This window comes from Macrobrachium nipponense, chromosome 28 (genome assembly GCF_015104395.2).
Source record: "Macrobrachium nipponense isolate FS-2020 chromosome 28, ASM1510439v2, whole genome shotgun sequence".
Taxonomy (NCBI): domain Eukaryota; kingdom Metazoa; phylum Arthropoda; class Malacostraca; order Decapoda; family Palaemonidae; genus Macrobrachium; species Macrobrachium nipponense.
The window spans coordinates 1,805,121-1,826,339 of record NC_087217.1 but is presented as its reverse complement, the minus strand read 5'-3'; the positions used below and the strand labels follow the sequence as shown (position 1 = coordinate 1,826,339).

Below are 21,219 nucleotides of genomic sequence, written 5' to 3'. Positions count from 1 at the left end.
CTTGGTGTCCTTGCTAATGTACTGCACTACATTATTACGAGCCTTTGCGTCTTGATTTCTTTCTTCTAGTGTTATTTTAGAAAAATGATTAATGACAAAATCCGTCCCTTATACAGTAATTCTCGCTTCTTAGCCCGAATGCAACTTCTTAACTTTAACTTCCACCTTTCTCATAGTAACTGTTTTTCCTTTCATGTCTCCCGCAGGAGTGGCGCGACCACAAATTCCACTGGGACCCAGAGGAGTACGGAGGGGTCACCGAATTGTATGTTCCTTCGGAGATCATTTGGCTTCCGGATATTGTCCTCTATAACAAGTGAGTCACCCTCTTGCTCATCGTTGCTGTACGTATGCATGCTTTACGCGTCTCTCTGATGTGGGCGGATTGATTTTATGAGTACTTCAACTTTGTGTAGAGTGGTCTGCAAAGGCAAATGTATATCATTGGCTCGTGTTATTTATTTATTTTATTTTTGGCCTTTATTTTAAATGACCTTGTTTATTACGCAAAATATATATCCATATGTAAAGGTTTTTAAGCCATTTTCCCATATAATTGTCATAGGTTACCTTATTTGAATCGCTTTGACTCATATGGATAGCTCATGGCTCTCCTCCCTGTAACTATTTTCTCATAACTTTTTCTCCAGCCTTCTCTTGATTCCTTTTTTCTCCTTAACTCGTCTGAAAGAGCACTGGGATCATTTTTTTCAACGGAGGTAATATCACGTTGCGTTGTCCAAGGCAAGAACGTTTTTTTGTCTTGATGTATTTTTTCTTTAGATATACACTAAAAAAAATTTCTGAACATTTTATTTAAGCCTCTTCCCTTAACGAAGGTGACTCCAGAGAAAAGTCACTGCCAGATATTTACTTAAACTGATGAATCTTTCATAAAACCCAATGTGCAGAAAAACTTATTTAGCTTTCACAAACTGCCCCATTCACCCTCGCTTTCTTTCTTAATTTATAGTGCACTATGATATGTTCCTTGATTCACTTATTCAGTTATTCGCTGCATATTTCATCTTACTGTCACCCAATTAGCTATGGAACTCGGTTGCTTCCATTTTTTCGGTAACTCATGTTAACATTCATCATTCCGCCTAATATGTTCCCATAATCTTAGGTCGGTTCAACTTTCTCCTCAGGTAAACGTTGTCACATTTTACTGCGTTCTGCAGGAAGTTTGTCTTCACTGTCTCTGAAACGAACTGCATCGCCTGCAGATACCACCGATTAAACACTCCATTCACAACGCATTTTATAATCCCCAAAAATTTTCCTTAAAACCAAAGAGTCTCTACGCACACTGGTCTCGGACCCACTTTTAACCAAACCAGTCACCCTCCCATCCGCATCGCATTGTGAAAAATAGTGAAAAATTGGATGTCCCCTTAACAAGTCATATTCCATACCAGTCATCCTCATCACCCTCCATAAGCTCTTTTATTAATTCTGTCAAAAGTCTTGCCTAGGTCCACATATATCACGTACAGCTTTATCCCTTTATTTTCAATCTTTACACATACCTGTTTTGTAATAACCACGTGACACACACACACCCTCTTCCCTGTCTAAACCAACATCGCTCATCCCATATCAGTACTTTTGTTATATGTCTTACTTTTTTTTTTGTCAGAATACTTACCATATACCTTTTTGTACTAAGTAATATGTTTGCCCTTATAGTTCTTACAGTAGCCTCTGTTACTTTCACACTTGTATACAGGAACTATTATTCGCTTACCTGTTCACTTTCCCTCATTAAGTAATACCTTGCCAGTCACTGTCCCGCTATCACTGCTTTATTGTAGTATTTAACTTATAATCCCATCACTCTTTCACCTTTCAATTTTCCTCCGTACATCATTTCCAAAAGCATTCGCAAACTTACACCATCCGATTCTACGAGGTGGTCATATTCAGCTGTCTCAACTTTATCTACCACATTCATTCAATAATCTTCATATATATATATACATATATATATATATATATATATATATATATATATATATATATATATATATATATATATATATATATATATATATATATATATATATGTATAGTATATATATATATATATATATATGTATATATATATATATTATATATATATATATGATATGTATATATATATATATATATATATATATATATATATATATATATATATATATATATATTGTGTGTTGATTCATTTTATTTTCCATTCTCTGTTCATTTATGGTCATCATCAAGGCTACAAGAAATCCAGACTTAAACTACACCACTTCGTTGAACAATATTAAAAGTATATATATATATATATATATATATATATATATATATATATATATATATATATATATATATATGTATGCATGTATGTATATATATACATATGAAAAAACTTTAAAAGGAAAACTCAGTAAGTTTTTGTATGAGAAGATAACTAGGCTGAATCGATGTCCGGAAGATGAAATTGTGAATGTGCTCATAGATTCAAGTAAATGAAAATTATGTTGTGGTATACAGATTATGTGCAATAGTTGGTGATAAATGAATCGCTTAATATGAGAGCAAAGAGGGTAGCAGGAAGACTTTTATTCAGTTGAAGTGTGGATTTCCAATATGGAAAAAAACGTAGAATTTCATGAGATAGACTTTGTATTTTAAATGTGGAGTAAAAAGGCTTGAAAGATGAGAAGATGCGTTAAAAGGGTCAACATAGGTGAAAAGATGGATTAGTGTGGCAGAATGCTTACAGCTGGGAAATTATCGATGGGGAAGCAAATGGAGACCGAGAAAGTGTGTGCTAAATGGGTTGGAAAGGAAAAACCAGAATATTTATAAAGTTTGAAATTAAATTTAAGATAGAAATGAGGAGCACCATGTTTCAAATAGAAGGGATGTGTTTTTCTAGTAAGCTGTCTGCACAAGAATATGCAGAAGTTGAAGTTGTGAAGTTTTCTTCAGTGGATGTTCGTTATTGATTTAACAGCTAAATAAATGATCTCGAACGGAGTAATGATCTATTTTGACTACTCCTTTATTAAAGAAACTTACTCTCGAAACACTAATCATTACACAGGTATGTTATTCCTTGTTTGTGGAAGTATATGACTAAGATCAAATAAATACAGAAATAAATCAAGCATAAACTAAGCAACAAATAAACATCTGCCCAGAGTTTCTAAAATATAAAATTAATCGCATTATTTTGAAGTTCTTGTTATTGTTAAATAATTCCTGAAGATAAACTAATGTCAGGTTTTACAAATTACATACTTTTCGTTCCAAAACTTTACATTAAACATTATCATTAATATTAACATTTCCTTAAAACATTTAGACCGTCCAATTTGTTGTTTAAACGTGTAGGTATTCATTTCGAATAGTTTATTTTTTAAATATAAATATATAGTGTTCTAATATATTTTATATTGTTTTGTCCGTATAAGCAGTGTATGCTCTTAGTGAAGAGCTATAGGCCTGAACATTACCTTCCCAAAGGAAAATCAGTTCGCTCTCGGATTCAACTCCCACGTGGATCCCTTCCTACAGCTATCTTGTGGTCCTGGGAATTGTTTTATCTGCTAGACATTGATTCTAATTGTCCCCTAAATCAAAGACGAACAGTAGGCTTAACGAAATAATAGGCATTCTTTCTCTTATTATTTCTTGGAGGCTTCACTGACTACTTTTTATTATTATTATATATATATAAATCTTCTAATAAAAATATAAGCTGACATTTGGAAAAAGTTATTAACCGTCCCTTGCATTTTATTTTATTGATAATAACTTCAAGGACTTTATTAGCTGTAAAGAACTGTTCTTTCATAAATATTTGGCCTCCTGACTAAGTAATGCAGACATTAGAACACCTAGTATTTTGTAGACGGAAAATTGCAAACATAAATTGAAGTTCTTTAGGTAAGGAATAAGCTCTAAAATACAAATTATATTATGCAAAATCGGTGAATATACAGTATTTTGAAACTGAGACCAACGAATTCCCTTTTGGTGCATTTTCAAATAAAAAATTCCATGAGTTTTACCACTTCAAGTCAAAGAGTATTTGCATATTTATTTATAGCATTGCACTCATAAACAGTAATAACAACAGTAGCAGCAGGGCAGTAGACCATAGAATTAAGGTAACATTCATCATCTCAGATCATATATTACCCTATGATATTCAAGTATGAAAAGTACATTTTGCACTTGATTTTAGATGTCAACTGTATATTCTCCTGACAACTTTCTTCGAAGTTGACTTCCAGTGCTCCGAAACCATGTCCTTCTGGCTGTTTTATTCTCTTGTTGTGTAGGAAATTGAAGGCAAAAATTTCGAAATTACCTGCAGAAGACACGACGATAGATCAGTTACAACTTCTGACAGCTCTTTCTAGTGAAACTGAATATAGAACAGGGCCGTCTGTTATCTGTTCAATACTACGAAAAAGAATTACCCGAGTAATGCGGCCGGATTAGTATCATTATCCTAATATGGCAAAAGTCAGAGCTATCACATTCACTTCAGATATTAGAACTCTTCATGGTGTTCCATGGTTTTTCTCCATGTGTTCTGATCCTGATATATAAAATCTTTGTTACCCATAATTCATGCAATAGATTCACCGCTCTCTGTTAGATCATTTTAAATTCGTTTTATTTTCGTGGTTTTTTTACCATTCTTTGTGTCTTCTGGCCCCTCTTTGTGGCTGTTCCTAAACTTCACCCAAATTTTTCAGTCGTCTTATCTCTTACTGTTCTTAAGCAAATTGTTCTCCTTTTCATAAATCATACTCTTTGCCAAGCTGCCACCAGAATTGATGTTTCAGTCTGCCATGCCCCTGTTTGGCGTCAGTGGGTGGCGCCTCTAAGAGAAACACGAAACTATCTTTCATTGTTTCTTAAATATCATTATTCCCATCATAACATAACAGTCCTATATAATCCCATTAATTCTTGAGAATGTTAATTCAGTCCCTTCAGATCTTTCCACCATTTAATGCTATATCTTGGGAGGATGACATCATTTGCCTGGTTATGCTTGTTCCTCATTAGGTGCCACCTGTATATCTGTTCCAAGCCGTTGCGTTGCTTCAATAATTATGGAAAATTAATCCATCCTTATATTGAATGTTGCTGTCTTATCTGGAAATAATCCTCAGCGCACTATTCTGTTTATTATTGTTGACTGAAGTGTTTTAATAGAACCATGGCCCACCTCTTATAATTTGGATTCTCATCAACTCTCATAAGGTTACCGCTGTCTATGCTTTTCTTATTGTATTCTTCTACCACTTTTTTAACCGCTTTGTGCAGTCATCCAAAAATTTCCCTAAACTGTCATAATCTTTAACGCTAGCATAAAGTCAGGAACAATAGTTGTGTTAGTAAGAGCTACTAAAGGAGGCTGAAACTTAAGGGTGGGGGCTGGTTGCTCCTATTTTCAGTAAGGAGGAAAGCAAAGGGACTGGGAATATATGAGTTTACTGTGGAGGGTACAAAATAGGAAGGGGGAACGTGATAAGATGGTGTAGAGGTGAGGAAGAGGGAGATTCTCCTTGGTAAGTTCTATTATTCATTGCTCCATCTAGCCCTGTCTAAAAATGGCTGACTAACTCATGAGGCTGGGTCAATTAGGTAATACGTGTTGAAATTTAATATAGTTTCTTGTGTGTGTGTGTTTTTATACTTACAATATTACCTCACAGATGCTGTAAGAAGTAATAGTTAAAGAAGTTGGACAGCAAGAGGGGAGACTGGAAGTAGGAATGGACATAAAATAGAAGCCTAAAAAGTGGTTTCTGCCAGGGGGCCGAGAGAAGAATGTAAACCATCCATTATTAATACCTACTGTGTCAGGCACGAGGTGCACTGACGGCAGTATTCCCCTAAGGGATTCCTTTGCTCATTCGAAAGAAAATAATTTTTTTTAAGAATGAAAATATTATGTTCCAGCACCTTTTTGAGTCATTGCATATGTTAGGTGTTCATTGGTTGTGTCGAAGTCGTAAACTCAAGGGTCAGTCGATTTGAGTGAACCTTCTCACTTTTCGAAAATTTCCTTCCAGTTATTGACTATAGTTCGAACACCCATGACTTGTCGGTTTCATCACGAGATATATAAACAGCATTTCGGGACACTCGGAAGTTGAAAAATGATTATTAAGCAGCTTGTTTAAACACAACTTGTTGATTTTAGTACGTGTTGCTCCCACGCCCTAAAAGTGAATTTCGGCCAATTACTTAGGGTTAACGGGCCTCGCACCACATTAATCAAGTGTAGGAGCATCATGCAACTATCGGTCATAAAATGTCTACTGGTCTCATTCATCCATCACCTAATTTATCTCCATCATTTTGTCTCGCCCAGCGCTCTCCATCAATCTCTTTCTTCATTTATCAATAGGCGCGTTGGTGAGTGCCTTCCACACTCATCCATTTTAAGCGCACTCATCTGCTCTCTGGTGTATTTTGACTTTCCCAAGTTCTCTCCCTACTTCACTTTCTTGATGCTTTCTTTATACTTCTTGTCTTTTACCCGTCCGCCAGAATTTCGGAAATAGGAATAGTCTCTCTCTCTCTCTCTCTCTCTCTCTCTCTCTCTGGTCATCATAATTTATACTAGTATGTACAGTGCTCGCACGTGGCACACACACGTGTAATATATCTATATATACACACACACACACACACACACACACACACACATATATATATATATATATATATATATATATATATATATATATATGTGTGTGTGTGTGTGTGTGTGTGTGTGTGTGTGTGTTGTGTGTGTGTGTGTGTGTGTGTGTATAGAGAGAGAGAGAGATATGAGATAAATGGGGCTAACATTGGTAACTTTGTAGTGCAACATTCGATTATCGAATATATACTTTTAAGTTAATCCTAAGCTAAAATACTTCCTTTGTAGTCTAAAAATATTTATTATACCAGAGCATAATCTCTAGTGTCATTACTCTACTGAATAAAGATATTCGCTGATATTACTCTAATAAATCCCACATCCAGTATCATAATTTTATTGTCAGCGGGAGGAGAATATGCATCCTTACGTGAGACGTATGTCAAGAGCAATACATTAGGGGCGGGAATTAGATTTAGGGTTGAATCTCAGGATAAAGCCAAGCTAGAAAGAGAGAGGAGACCCTCTCTTTCTCCGTTCGGTAAAAAGTAAAAGTGAATCATTTCGCCTTAGAAGTGGTCGCAAAGGCCAGTCGCTTCCTCCTCCTGATTGATTGCCTTCAGATAATGGAAAGTTCTCCTTCAGAAAATTTATCATGGACCCAAGGTTTCTTTCGGTCGAAAGTTAAGGGGTCGGAGCGTGGCACTCTACGTTTCTCCTCCTTTCATCATCGTAATCTTTTTCCGGTTCCCCATTCGTAGCATTAATAAACTGAGTTAGTTTTATAATAAAGTAAGCATAGTCGGAAAAGTTGTAATTCAGTGACGAAGTCTTGACTCTATTCATTTACATATTATTTATAATTTATGATGACATTTTGTTACGTGGTAATTAGGATAAATTACAACAAAGGGAAATTGCAGGAAAGTGATTGAACTTTATACTTACATGTAATGCATTAAATAATGATTTGCATTCATATACTTTTTATGCTTATTGCGTCGTCCTTTACAAAATGTAAGTTTTTGTTTTAATGAGATAAGCGACATGTCATTAGTAGTTATTAATATATATAGTTCAAGATACCATTGTTAAATATTAAGCCGTTAGAAATTGCGTTCATTTTTCTAAATGATTCGTGCACACACAACACACACACACAACAAACAAACAAACATATATATATATATATATATATATTATATATATATATATATATATATATATATATATATATATATATATATATATAGATATATATAATAATAGATATATATCTCTCTTCTCTCTCTCTCTCTCTCTCTCTCTATATATATATATATATATATATATATATATATATATATATATATATATATATATATATATATATATATATATATATATATATATATATATATATATATATATGCAGGAAGGTTGGGGCATCTGGAACGCCGTAGATTTAAAATGAATAGGATGGAGAAAAGCCAGCGTAACATCATACATGTATTTTCCAAATTTTCGAGACTTTGGGTCTCATCATCAGGGCTGTAAAATATACAAAATATACAAATTAAAAAAGACTCAGTATTAATATTAATAAAAATTGAAGCACATAAAAGTTAAATATAATAATTTAAAAAATGAACTAAAAAAAATGAAATAAAAAATATATATATATAAAAAAATTAAAAAGTGAAGAATGCTTAAAAGTTAGTACCTATCTCTATGGAGTTAAAAAACTGAGTGACGTTGTCTGGTTTGGAAAGGAGGACGTCAACTATGCATATATAGAACTGCGGAAGAAGTCTGACCATTTAATGGGGGCACAAGCTGTTTTGATTGTTAACGACTCCAAAACAGAGAGAGAATAGTCATTGGGCGCTTGGGTGACAATACGAAAATCCTTATGTGAAAATGATGTTTTACATTTATTACAATGTTCTCGTATGTTAGAAAATTCCTTCGTTTTCAAAGTACATCCCTTACGGTGACTGACTCCGAGATGAGAGTCGATTCTGACTTTGAGCAATCTTTTGGTGGCTCCCACGTATTTCCCGATCTTACATTTCGGGCAAGTAAAGCAATATACCACCAAAGACCGCATCAAAGCCGGAAGTTTATCTTTGTGGGAGAACAAAGAACCCAGAGTTTTAGGATATTTTGCTATCAACTTAAGATTCACAGCCGGAAACGTTTCCTGAATGACTTTTTGTATTTGCACCTTAAATGCGTTCGACTGAATGAAAGGTATAGAGGCATATATTAATAGTTTAGGCACGTTCGGTGCAAGTTGACGTGGCTGAAATTTATTTCATTTAAAAAGTTATTGACATATTTCAAGAATAAGGCTGGAGGATACGAATTGTTTTTAAAAAACTGAAGTAAAAATTGGATTTCTCTATGGAAGTTATGCCAGTACGGGATGTACTTTGAAAACGAAGGAATTTTCTAACATACGAGAACATTGTAATAAATGCAAAACATCATTTTCACATAAGGATTTTCGTATTGTCACCCAAGCGCCCAATGACTATTCTCTCTCTGTTTTGGAGTCGTTAACAATCAAACAGCTTGTGCCCCCATTAAATGGTCAGACTTCTTCCACAGTTCTATATATAGCATAGTTGACGTCCTCCTTTCCAAACCAGACAACGTCACTCAGTTTTTTAACTCCATAGAGATAGGTACTAACTTTTAAGCATTCTTCACTTTTTAATTTTTTATATATAATATTTTTTATTTCTTTTTTTTTTAGTTCATTTTTTAAATTATTATATTTAACTTTTATGTACTTCAATTTTTATTAATATTAATACTGAGTCTTTTTTAATTTGTATATTTTGTATATTTTACAGCCCTGATGATGAGACCCAAAGTCTCGAAAATTTGGAAAATACATGTATGATGTTACGCTGGCTTTTCTCCATCCTATTCATTTTAAATCTACGGCGTTCCAGATGCCCCAACCTTCCTGCATACTTAAGGACTAAATTTGGGCAGCAGACTCTTCGTACCTATCGACATTTGGAGACTTCACTAAGAAGAAGTCTGAAGGCACAACTCGATCTGGATTTCCTCCAATACTGCAGACTTAACAATATCACTCCCAATTTCGTCAAGTTTAAAGTCTACCGCACTACACTTTATCACTCCCAGTTCTACTATGATGCCACTCGACAACTATTGGATATTGAGATCAGACACAAGGAAAAGCTTATTACTAAACATAAGGATACATCAAGATCTCTGTATGACGTCATAGAAAATACTGTATCATTCATCGACTTTCTATATGTAAAACATGTACTTACCAAAACTGTTAACTCTTATTCAGTAAATGTTCAAAATACTCATTTTAGAAAACTAGATCGTTTAGGTATCCAGATCCCAAAATTCGTAGACTCCAAAACCACTGTTTTTAATTATTCTAACTATGTTTTATCTAAGAGAGAAGAATTCATCTTGTCTTTGGGCCTTGATTTTTGTTTACCAAATTTTAAACCAAGTTTTAGTAATTTTTATTTGCCACTTGAAATCCTTTTTGGACGACTTCGGTCGTTACAACTCCCAGGTGACTTACCCAGTTTACAGAGAGACTTGCAAAGCATTGCTCACAAAACTTTTTCTAAATTATGTAGTAATTGGGTTCCTTTCTTTCGTAAAGATGATTATATGTTACTAAAAACCTTGTCCAATAACCCAGACATTGTCATAACCAGACCGGATAAAGGAAGAGGCACGGTGATACTAAATAAAAATGACTATGTACAGAAAATGGATGATATTCTTGAAGATACCACTAAATTTGTTGAAATAGGTGTTCCAACATATCAACCTATATTTAAGGTGGAGGATAAAATCAATAGATTACTCAAAAGTCTCAAAGATCAGAATATTATAACTGAAAGCACTTACCAAGAATTATATTGTTCAGGTTCATCCTATGGTGTGTTATATGGACTTCCTAAAATTCATAAAGATGGTGTTCCTTTACGACCAATTTTGGCTGCATACAATACCCCAAATTACCAGATAGCAAAATTCTTAGTACCATTGCTACAGCCATTTGCAAATAATGAATACGTTTTACTCAATTCTGCTAACCTTGTACCTGATATTCTACCACAGGATGTTGACTTATATATGGTGAGTTTGGATGTCGCATCTCTTTTTACGAACATACCGTTGCAGGCGACGGTTGACATAATTTTAGATAAGATCTTTTACGAGGAAAATGTTTTATATCATGGTTTTAATAAGGATAATTTTAAGAAACTTCTTGAAATTGCAGTGCAGGACACTCACTTTATTTTTAACAAGAAAGTTTTTAAACAAGTTGATGGTGTTTCGATGGGGTCGCCACTTGGCCCAGTTATGGCTAACGCCTTTATGTGCTCTTTTGAGGAACAAATGCTGGATGGTTGTCCCTTATCATATCGCCCTCTCTTTTATAAGCGATATGTGGATGACACTATTGCTCTATTTAGGTCCCGAGAAGCAGCTGAAGCTTTCTTGGAATATATCAATGGCCTACATCCTAATATAAATTTCTCAATCGAACATGAACAAGACAACCAACTTGCTTTTTTAGATGTTTTAATTACTAGGACAGAACATGGTTTTAATACGAGCGTCTTTAGAAAAACGACGTTCACAGGTCAAGGTACTAACTTCTATAGCAGTTGTTCCATAACATTTAAATTAAATAGTATTTCCACGCTATTACATCTGCTTATATGTTATCTTCCAACTGGCATAACTTCCATAGAGAAATCCAATTTTTACTTCAGTTTTTTAAAAACAATTCGTATCCTCCAGCCTTATTCTTGAAATATGTCAATAACTTTTTAAATGATAAATTTCAGCCACGTCAACTTGCACCGAACGTGCCTAAACTATTAATATATGCCTCTATACCTTTCATTCAGTCGAACGCATTTAAGGTGCAAATACAAAAAGTCATTCAGGAAACTTTTCCGGCTGTGAATCTTAAGTTGATAGTAAAATATCCTAAAACTCTGGGTTCTTTGTTCTCCCACAAAGATAAACTTCCGGCTTTGATGCGGTCTTTGGTGGTATATTGCTTTACTTGCCCGAAATGTAAGATCGGGAAATACGTGGGAGCCACCAAAAGATTGCTCAAAGTCAGAATCGACTCTCATCTCGGAGTCAGTCACCGTACGGGATGTACTTTGAAAACGAAGGAATTTTCTAACATACGAGAACATTGTAATAAATGTAAAACATCATTTTCACATAAGGATTTTCGTATTGTCACCCAAGCGCCCAATGACTATTCTCTCTCTGTTTTGGAGTCGTTAACAATCAAACAGCTTGTGCCCCCATTAAATGGTCAGACTTCTTCCACAGTTCTATATATAGCATAGTTGACGTCCTCCTTTCCAAACCAGACAACGTCACTCAGTTTTTTTTAACTCCATAGAGATAGGTACTAACTTTTAAGCATTCTTCACTTTTTAATTTTTTATATATATATATTTTTTTATTTCATTTTTTTTAGTTCATTTTTTAAATTATTATATTTAACTTTTATGTACTTCAATTTTTATTAATATTAATACTGAGTCTTTTTTAATTTGTATATTTTGTATATTTTACAGCCCTGATGATGAGACCCAAAGTCTCGAAAATTTGGAAAATACATGTATGATGTTACGCTGGCTTTTCTCCATCCTATTCATTTTATATATATATATATATATATATATATATATATATATATATATATATATATATATGTATAAGTATATGTATATATATTTTATTTAATGTGTATATATACATATATATAATATATTATATATCTATATATATATATATATATATATATATATATATATATATATATAATGCACAGGGTACGAGGTCTGAAATTTAGTACAAAAAACAAACATCTTTCCTCAGAGGTCGGTAAGAATTAAAGCCATAATTTGGTGAAGTACTTTGAATTTTTGTTTAAAGTTATTTTATTGTAAGGTGATTTGTTTTCTTCAATGCTAGACGTTATTTTTAATTTACCAACTAAAAACTTTAAACACAAAGTTTCCTTCCATATTATTACGGTTTACTTTTATTCTTTATTGTAAAATAGTTGTTCATGCCGTAAAAAAAAAAGACGGTAATATAAGAAAGTTGAAAGTCGCAAAATCCCGGCCACAAGGGGGCTATGATGGACCTTATCGAAGCTAGCACCAGTGTAATTTCATCTTGCAGTGCATACCCAAGTAGCTGACCCCCAGGCTAAACACCGGCCAATCCGTTGAGTTTTTTCCCCATAGTCTTTTGTTAATACACACATGCTATATATTATATGTACACACAGACACGCACACACATATGTGTGTATTTTTTTTCCTACCTGGGAAGGGACTTTAAATCATGAGGAGAAACGTTTCCTTTTTTATCTAACCGAGGAAATCAGTGACTTACCATGAAAATTTACGTATCTGACTGATTTTGCGGCGACAGGTAAAACATAACATGCGTATATATCTGTATATATATACACACATACATACATACTTTATACATACACAGTTTTATTATATACAGGCAAGACTGAGACCAGAGGTAAGATATTCATTTCAAGTAAAGTATGCCCTTCACTTTTCTTCCCTTATATTAATCTTTATTTGTCCATCTGTTTAAAAGAAGATACTACAGTGTAAATGAAGAGTCACCAACGCCAAAGTCTCGCATTATTCTTTTTTTATCGACAGTGGTAGAAGTATCCCATCTCTTAGCGCCCCCTCATAAGCGTGGCCATGGAAATTTCGAATAATTGGCGCATGTGCCTTAATGACTCCAGAAAGGAGTTAACTGAAATTACATACTTGTGTAAGGGGAGCAAGAGTTAATCGACAGAGTTCTCTACTTTGCTCTCCTTGAGGCATTAGAAGAAGTGGCCATTGAGCTCATGGGACAGCCTCAACGCCAGTTTGCTTAATTTTCTCGTTTTCTCTTCATTACTTCGAAGTTAGTGTTGCTTTCTCACTCATCAGGGCAACTGTCTCTGGTTTATGCATATTTAGGATATGCACGCGGCAAACATGAATGCTGACACATACACATGCTAATTTACGAGAGGATAAGAAAATTTACCTCACTTATGCTTAACCTTTGTATACTCCGTGTATATGGCACCGAGCTTAATTATTATTATTATTATTATTATTATTATTATTATTATTATTATTATTATTATTAACCTAACGTGACCTAACGTACGACGTATCGTTTGTGCCAATCTACTTGTCTGTACTTTAATATTAATTGCGTCTTAGGAATTATTAAATGTAAAAGCGGCGTGTCAACATTGGCACCGTTGCGATTGTCACTACATTGAATATAGGGGAAAATTCAGAAATACTGATCATGATCATATTATGAGGTCTTGAGAATAGTAACAAATCTGTTTAAAACTCGTATATGTCGTCTGATGAGAGAAATCGGCCCATTGTAGCAATAAGGGCTAACGGTTGATTATCTTTTTTTTTTATTTATTCATTTTAAAGGATTCGCATTAGACTCGACAGACTTTTGATATTTTCAACGCTTTATTATTCCCGAGGCGTATTTTTACTTGCATGTACTCCAAAATTATATTTTCCATATTTTCGAAAGTCAACGGGGGAGCTGCTATAACTGTGACGGACAGTCGTGAATTCCTTTCCTCTGGATTTCAGTCTCGTGCGAAGACTTCCATTAATCAGTAACTTTTTTTATTCTGATTAGATATTTACCTAAATGCTCATACCCACCTTTACCACCGTTTCAATTATAACCTATGTTATATGCATAAAAAAAATATCTGAATGTCTATATGTTCGTTAAACTCCCAAAGCACAGCCTCGGAATAGAAGAATATGATGTCGTTGGAGTCAACACGAGGCGTGGATCATATTGGCATACTTTTAAACTTAATGTGGGCTTCCTCCGTTGCAGGGAGAGAAATACAAGGTGGTGTTAAAATGCCAGCAATAGTAATGAAACTAATTACAGGTTTTCGACTTGTAAACCATTATTATTATTATTATTATTATTATTATTATTATTATTATTATTATTATTATTATTATTATTATTATTATTATTATTATTATTATTATTATTATTATTATTATTATTATTATTATTATTATTATTATTATTATTATATTATTATTATTAATTTATTATTAATTTTTATTTATTTTTATATTTTTATTTGTTTACTTTTATTTTTATTTTATTTATTTTGTTTCTATTTTTATTTATTCTATTTCAATTTCTATTTCTATTTCTATTGTATTTGTAATTGCAATTTATGAAGAAGATACTCTTTTAAACATATCCTCTTAAATAAAATGGCAGAATTCGGCGAATTAATCTTATATATTATCTTATCCATTTTTTTCTTATTACGGCTTCTCTGCCTCAGCGATAAGGCTCTTAATAATTGGCCAAATATTCATTTTGGGAGAAATCTAAATATCACATTCAGCATTATTTAGATTTCTCCCGCCCAAAATGAATATTGGCCAATTATTAAGAAGGATCGCTGAGCCAGAGAAGCGAGTAATAAGAAAAATAGAAAAATAAAAGAGATAAATATATTAAGATTAATTCGCTGAATTCTGCCATTTTATTCAACAGTAATAATAATAATAATTATTATTATTATTATCATTATTATTATTGATTGTGTAGCTCCTGTTCATAAATTTTAAGCATTTTGTGAAATACCATGGCTGGTCGGGTATCCCATGCAGTCCCCCTCGAGTTCATTTAAATTTGCCACCGATGGAAAATAAATTTGGCCTTTTCAAATAATTGCCATCTAACAATTAATGGATGCAGCTCATTTCCGACGTCGTATTTGCATTTTTAATTATCAAAATGTATCATCCGTCTTATTCGCAATATACTCATCATTTCTAGTAATGTTTCCTTTCCTTCGTTCATTTCTCACATGTTGATTTTTCGCTGAAGTATTTTCAACACTCATGTTTTGGAACAATGTTCCTAAGTATTAATTATAAGTTATGATTAAAATATTTACTTTCTCGATTTTCTTATACTTTTATTGTATGATTTTCTTATTAAAACAATGTCAACATTGCAGTCTGTCTTAGTCGTAATTAAGCTAATAATATTATCAAGAAACCAACATCAGAAAGAAAGAGACGGGAAAAGCATTAAGGGGGATCAAGAGTAAGGAAAAGAATTAGAATAGACGTTTTCTCGTACGAAAAACGTTGTAGAGTGGGGCCGTATCGGCTAACTATTGGGAAGAGGGATGGCGCCGTTCGGGGAGAAATGAGGCGACCGGAGAACCTAATGGAGGCTGAATTAGGGTAGTCATGGCCATTTCACCCTTCTACAGAATCCCTCGAGGCTTCGGTGAGAATCCCCCGAGGCTTCCGTGCAATGAAAAGCAAGCGACTTCCAGCGGAGATGGAGAGGGAAAAATTCTCAATTCTCCGTTAAATGGACGTACTGGAACTATTTAGAGAGAAAAAATGGGGGGATTTTATGTGCAGTCATTCAGATTCTTGTAGTACAATCAGTCGATTTGTAAGGTCCAGAATACAATCAGTCGAGTTCTAAAGTCCAGAATACAATCAGCTGATTTCTAAGGTCCAGAATATAAAAAGTCGAGTTCTAAAGTCCAAAATACTATAAGTCGATTTCTAAGGTCCAGAATATAAAAAGTCGAGTTCTAAAGTTCCAAATACAATCAGTCGATTTCTAAAGTCCAGAATCGGTGGATTCAAAAGACTGTACTGCATGTTGTAAGGTAATACATTGCAGTGCATTAAGAGAAGTAGCAGTTGTAGTTTTTCTTTGTTTTTTTAAGAGCGCGTGAGGCTACGTTTAACGGAAAACCTTTCTTCCCGTGCACTTTTGTTTATGTAGGTTTTGCGTGTTGAAAGAAATCGGATTGTGTCGAGGAATGAGAAAATACTATATTCCTTTTTTTCTTTTTCATAAAGCATTCCCTTTTTCGGCTTCGGAGGGAAGAGAAAGATGAGAAACTTTAACAGTGACGTTTACTGAAAATGTAAAAGAGGTAATGAATCTAACCCCGTCTATATCATGTCAGGGAGGTCGTTCCTTTCATTTGTGAATGAGTACAAAAATGGAATAATAAAGCACGTAAACCTTTCAACGAGAAGAGAGGATGTTTGGAAGAAAAATAGATCAGTTGCAGTTTGCCCTTGCAACTGTTGTATTTGAAGATGGACGTTGAAGTATTCTTTCGCTTTTGGTCTTATTTAAGTGAAAAAAAAATTATTTATTGTAGTGATAGAAGCTGTAAAAGATGCTATCGTTCCCCTTTCTTGTATTTTCAACCACATAGTGGTAAACTGACCTTAGCCTGAAAAGTAGTGCTTCTGAGACATCTGATCATTGACTTCAAGTAAATTCTTCTTACAATCAAGAGATTCTTTCTGAATCTGAAATAACCGAACAAAAATCATGCAAGCAGCAACGACGTGTATTACATTAAGGTGATTCATTATGTCGTCGAGGACACTTGTTTAGATATTCCCGTCAAGGCGTAAAAGATGTATGCAAAAATTCGACGTTTCGCTGCAAAAGTAAAATCAGCAGCAAAGCGACAAGCGCAAAAGTATAGCTAAAGCGGGTAAATGAATAGAATAAAATATGCCAACAGAACTCGTACTGAACATGACAAACGATGAAAATTAGTTATCAGTGAGAGTGATCCCCGTTACTCCTCTGAGAGGATGGTATGATTCGATTCGAATTATTACAAATGTCTTAAGTAGAAACGCTTTAGTGGTCGGAAAGACGAATTATTTTAAAATGAAACATTGTTGGCATATTCTAATTTTCTGCCTTCAGTTTATTATATTGCATTAAATAACGCAAGCAACAGGCATCTATTCGCAAAACTGACTTTTTTAAAAATAAGTCATGTGTAGAACATTATCTACATAAGAAAAATTCTTGTTCCTTGCAAACTCTCATTTCTCTCAGGATAGATCCTAATTTAGACTATGTGAGCTACTCTTCGAGTTTCTGTAGAAATCTGGAAGAATGTATAATGACAACTATGATACATCTTTCCCCTACAACGGTATATTTTTTTGTTTAGTTTACTTCGAAGTACCGAGATCGTGCTCAGTAAATGATCACGTTGCCTCGCCTGCTTAATGTTCTGAAGGGTGAGGCAATAAATCTCTGCAGTATTTTTATACTTATTTCCTCTTCTCAGCGCACCCCTGCACTTTCAATCTGATACTGATCAGTGAAAATGCTAGTAATTTTTTTTTAGCGTATTTGCTTTTCGTTAATGCACTTCGTAGTATTTGTAGTATTGCAGGCGCTCATTCCATTCTTTAAAAATGACTCGACTTGAGCTTCCCCACAGTTCGTAGAAATTAAGATTATTAATAGCAAAAAAGTAGTCTACTCATCTCGAAAAAGAGAAAAAAAACCATTTCATTCATTAGTATCAGATTAGCGAAAGGGAAACCGCGACTCGAAGTCCCTTTATTGTGCGGTAATTTGACACCGATTAATGAAATATTTCTCGTCCTATCTTTATATTTATTAACCTGTTAATAGAGGTCTCTTACATGAAAGCAGTCCAGCATTAATCTAAAATTCCTGTTCTTTTTGGAAGCGAGCCCAAATCATCCTTACTTCTCAGTTTCTCCCTTTTCGATTCGTTCTCTTCCCTTCTCCCCCAGTTCAACTCCCAGTCATTAAACAATGGAAGAGGATTTTTCTTTCCCCTTCTTTCGAATTTTTCTTCTTTTTTTTTCAGGGCCTTTCCCTTGCGCTACAAGGTTCTTTTACCTGCCCCAAATAAAGAATTTCCTACTTTTACCCCCAGAGGAAAGGGCCCTTTGTTACAAGTGGATTTTCGCTCTGAGAAGTAGGGGGAAAAGTGTGGCTGTTCAAACTAATTAATATATATATCATTCGGGTTTTTTGTCATCATTTTTAGCAGTGTCTGTGTATTAGGAAAGATCGCTTAGAAATTGACGTGTAATTGAGATCTTTAATTCTTTTTGTAGAGTAACAATATTCGTGGCTTTAATATATATTTACAGTATGTAATTAATCATGATTTTTCATGTTTCGAATATGCATTTTTTAATGGTTCATTGTTACTCGAAAATTTATTCACCAGTCTTTCTCCCGATAAATCTTCAGGTGGTTCAGAGACGCAAGAATAAGGTATATGCATTTTCTGTTCATATATTTGTGCTTATTTCATAAATGGATACATTCATCATACATATTAGCTTTAACTTGACCCCATAAAATATTTTGTTATCGAGTATTCGGCACTAGGAGCGAAAACGAGGTTAGAAAGAACCTCATTCACATTGAGGAAATTATTGGCTTCTTTGTGTGCCTGTTGTAGTATTTACACGTCTTGCCAGAACCTTGGATCTGGCTGTTACGGTTACATCGTAAGGTGTTGATAATATACTTTGCTTCAATTTACTGATATATTTCTTGCGAAGTTATGTCCTTTTACGGGAATCGATGACATTCCGAAGGTTGCAGGTGCCAATAGTCTACTACAGATAATTGCTAACGATTATTTTGTCCACATGGTCTCACCTTGAATAGATTTACGTCTTTTTCTGGATTAGTGCAATAGCTTATCTTTCAACAGACATGTAACCTAAAGCTGTGTTTGGTACATGTCTAGAGGTTTAAGAACAACATTACTGCTAAGTTATATGATCGGTAACATAGCGAATAAGTTACAATCAGTAAAAAATGTGATTACATATAAATATGGCTTATATCATAGGGAGATTTTAAGTAAAACCTAAACCAAAGGGTATACTGAATTATAAACCATGAAAATATTATTATAATGAATTATATCTACAAACCAAGAAATTATAAATTAAAATGGTATCTTAAAGCAATATCTAAAGGTTGGGGAGGGGGTAAAATTATTTTGTGCGTCATGACATACTGATAGTAATCTTTCCACTTTTATTTAAACACACACAGACACACATATATATATATAACATATATATATATATATATATATATATATATATATATATATATATATATATATATATATATATATATAATGCAAATAAATTCTTTTGTTAAAACAGGATACGTCTCAAATATAAAAGGCCCATTCAAACACTTTGGTTTAAAGCTAAGGACTATATTTTGGTGGACTAACTGCCACACTTATGAAGGAGTAAATGACAGAAGAAGTTACATTGGCGAAATATTTAGTGGGAGATATGCCCTTAGGTGATGCCTGGGGTCACCGCTAAGCCGACGTTAGTTCTGTTAACTGTCTTAATGCGCTTCATCGTTGCCTAAAGGAAGATATTGTCTATATGATCAGAGTCCCAGCTCTATTGGAAAGGTTCATCCTATTATCTTGTTGTTTTATCAGTGATGATTCTACCAATTGACGTTTGTATTGACAGCTGCTTTTGTATAAAATTCGGGATGAGTTCCAATCCACGGAATGGTTCGTGTTATTTATATGATGGAAACAACTATGTTGGCCATATCTAATGAACACTTATGTTGAGTTAATCTTTCCGAGAGAGATTTTCTAGTATATCCATAGTATTTCTTATCACAATCCCGACAGGGGATTTCATAAATGGCTACGTCTTTAAAAACTGGTTTATATATATATATATATATATATATATATATATATATATATATATATATATATATATATATATATACTATATATATATATATATATATATATATATATATATATATATATATATATATATATATATATATGCTATAATGTTCAAATGATCATGTTAGGACTGACCTCTTTGACTGTCCAATATAGTTGGCGCTACAGAAGTCACACTTGTATGATGCCAGACGAAAGGGTCTGAAAATAGTTTATCCTTATGGTTTAATAACGCTTGAAAGAATGAAACACGACGCAAATATAATGTGGTTCTTATCCTGTGCCTTTCTTATTATTGCTTTAACATAGTAATTAATCTCACTAGTAGAGTTGGTAACTCAATGTATATAAGGATATATATTTCAAAGTACGTGATCTGCATAGTATTTTTATTCTATTTTCTGTTGCTGTTGCTAGTTTAATGTCAAAATGGCAATTTGGTTAATTAGCTGTTCTGCTAACCTGAATGCTTTCAATTTTTTCCATGCCAGTGATGAGGAGTATTGGGTCGCAGCAGCCTTTCAAAATATAAACGTCCACGAATTCCTAATCAAAAGATACTAAAAAGGGGACTGGAATGTGCCATTGGTTAGCTTTAGTTCCACATGACTTGATACGAATGACTGATTCATGAAAAAAGAACGGATTTCCAGGTCCTCCGCGGGAAGTATCCAAAACTTTTCTGATTTGAAGTTCTTATCAGTCCACGTAAAGCTTTCGTCGCGCTACGAAGTTTTGATGCAGCAGTTTTACTTTTGACATCTTGATAAATGCATGCAGTCATGCTAGCAAGCGCGCCCTTACACGCACAACACACATGTATACGTTTTGGCCGGAACGCTTGCAGTTTATATTCGCTTTGGGAAATATCCTCGCTTGATAGAACCGT

At 33.7% G+C, this 21,219-nt stretch overlaps 1 protein-coding gene across 1 annotated transcript in view; it reads left to right on the top strand.

The window, feature by feature from the left end:
- The first annotated feature begins 209 nt into the window (after nucleotides 1–209).
- Nucleotides 210–21,219, top strand: part of LOC135201371 (acetylcholine receptor subunit alpha-L1-like) — a 101,868-nt gene continuing 80,858 nt past the window's right edge. The window contains exon 1 of the mRNA XM_064230218.1: nucleotides 210–316. The gene's annotated coding sequence lies outside the window, so the exon portion shown is untranslated. The remainder of the gene's footprint in view (nucleotides 317–21,219) is intronic.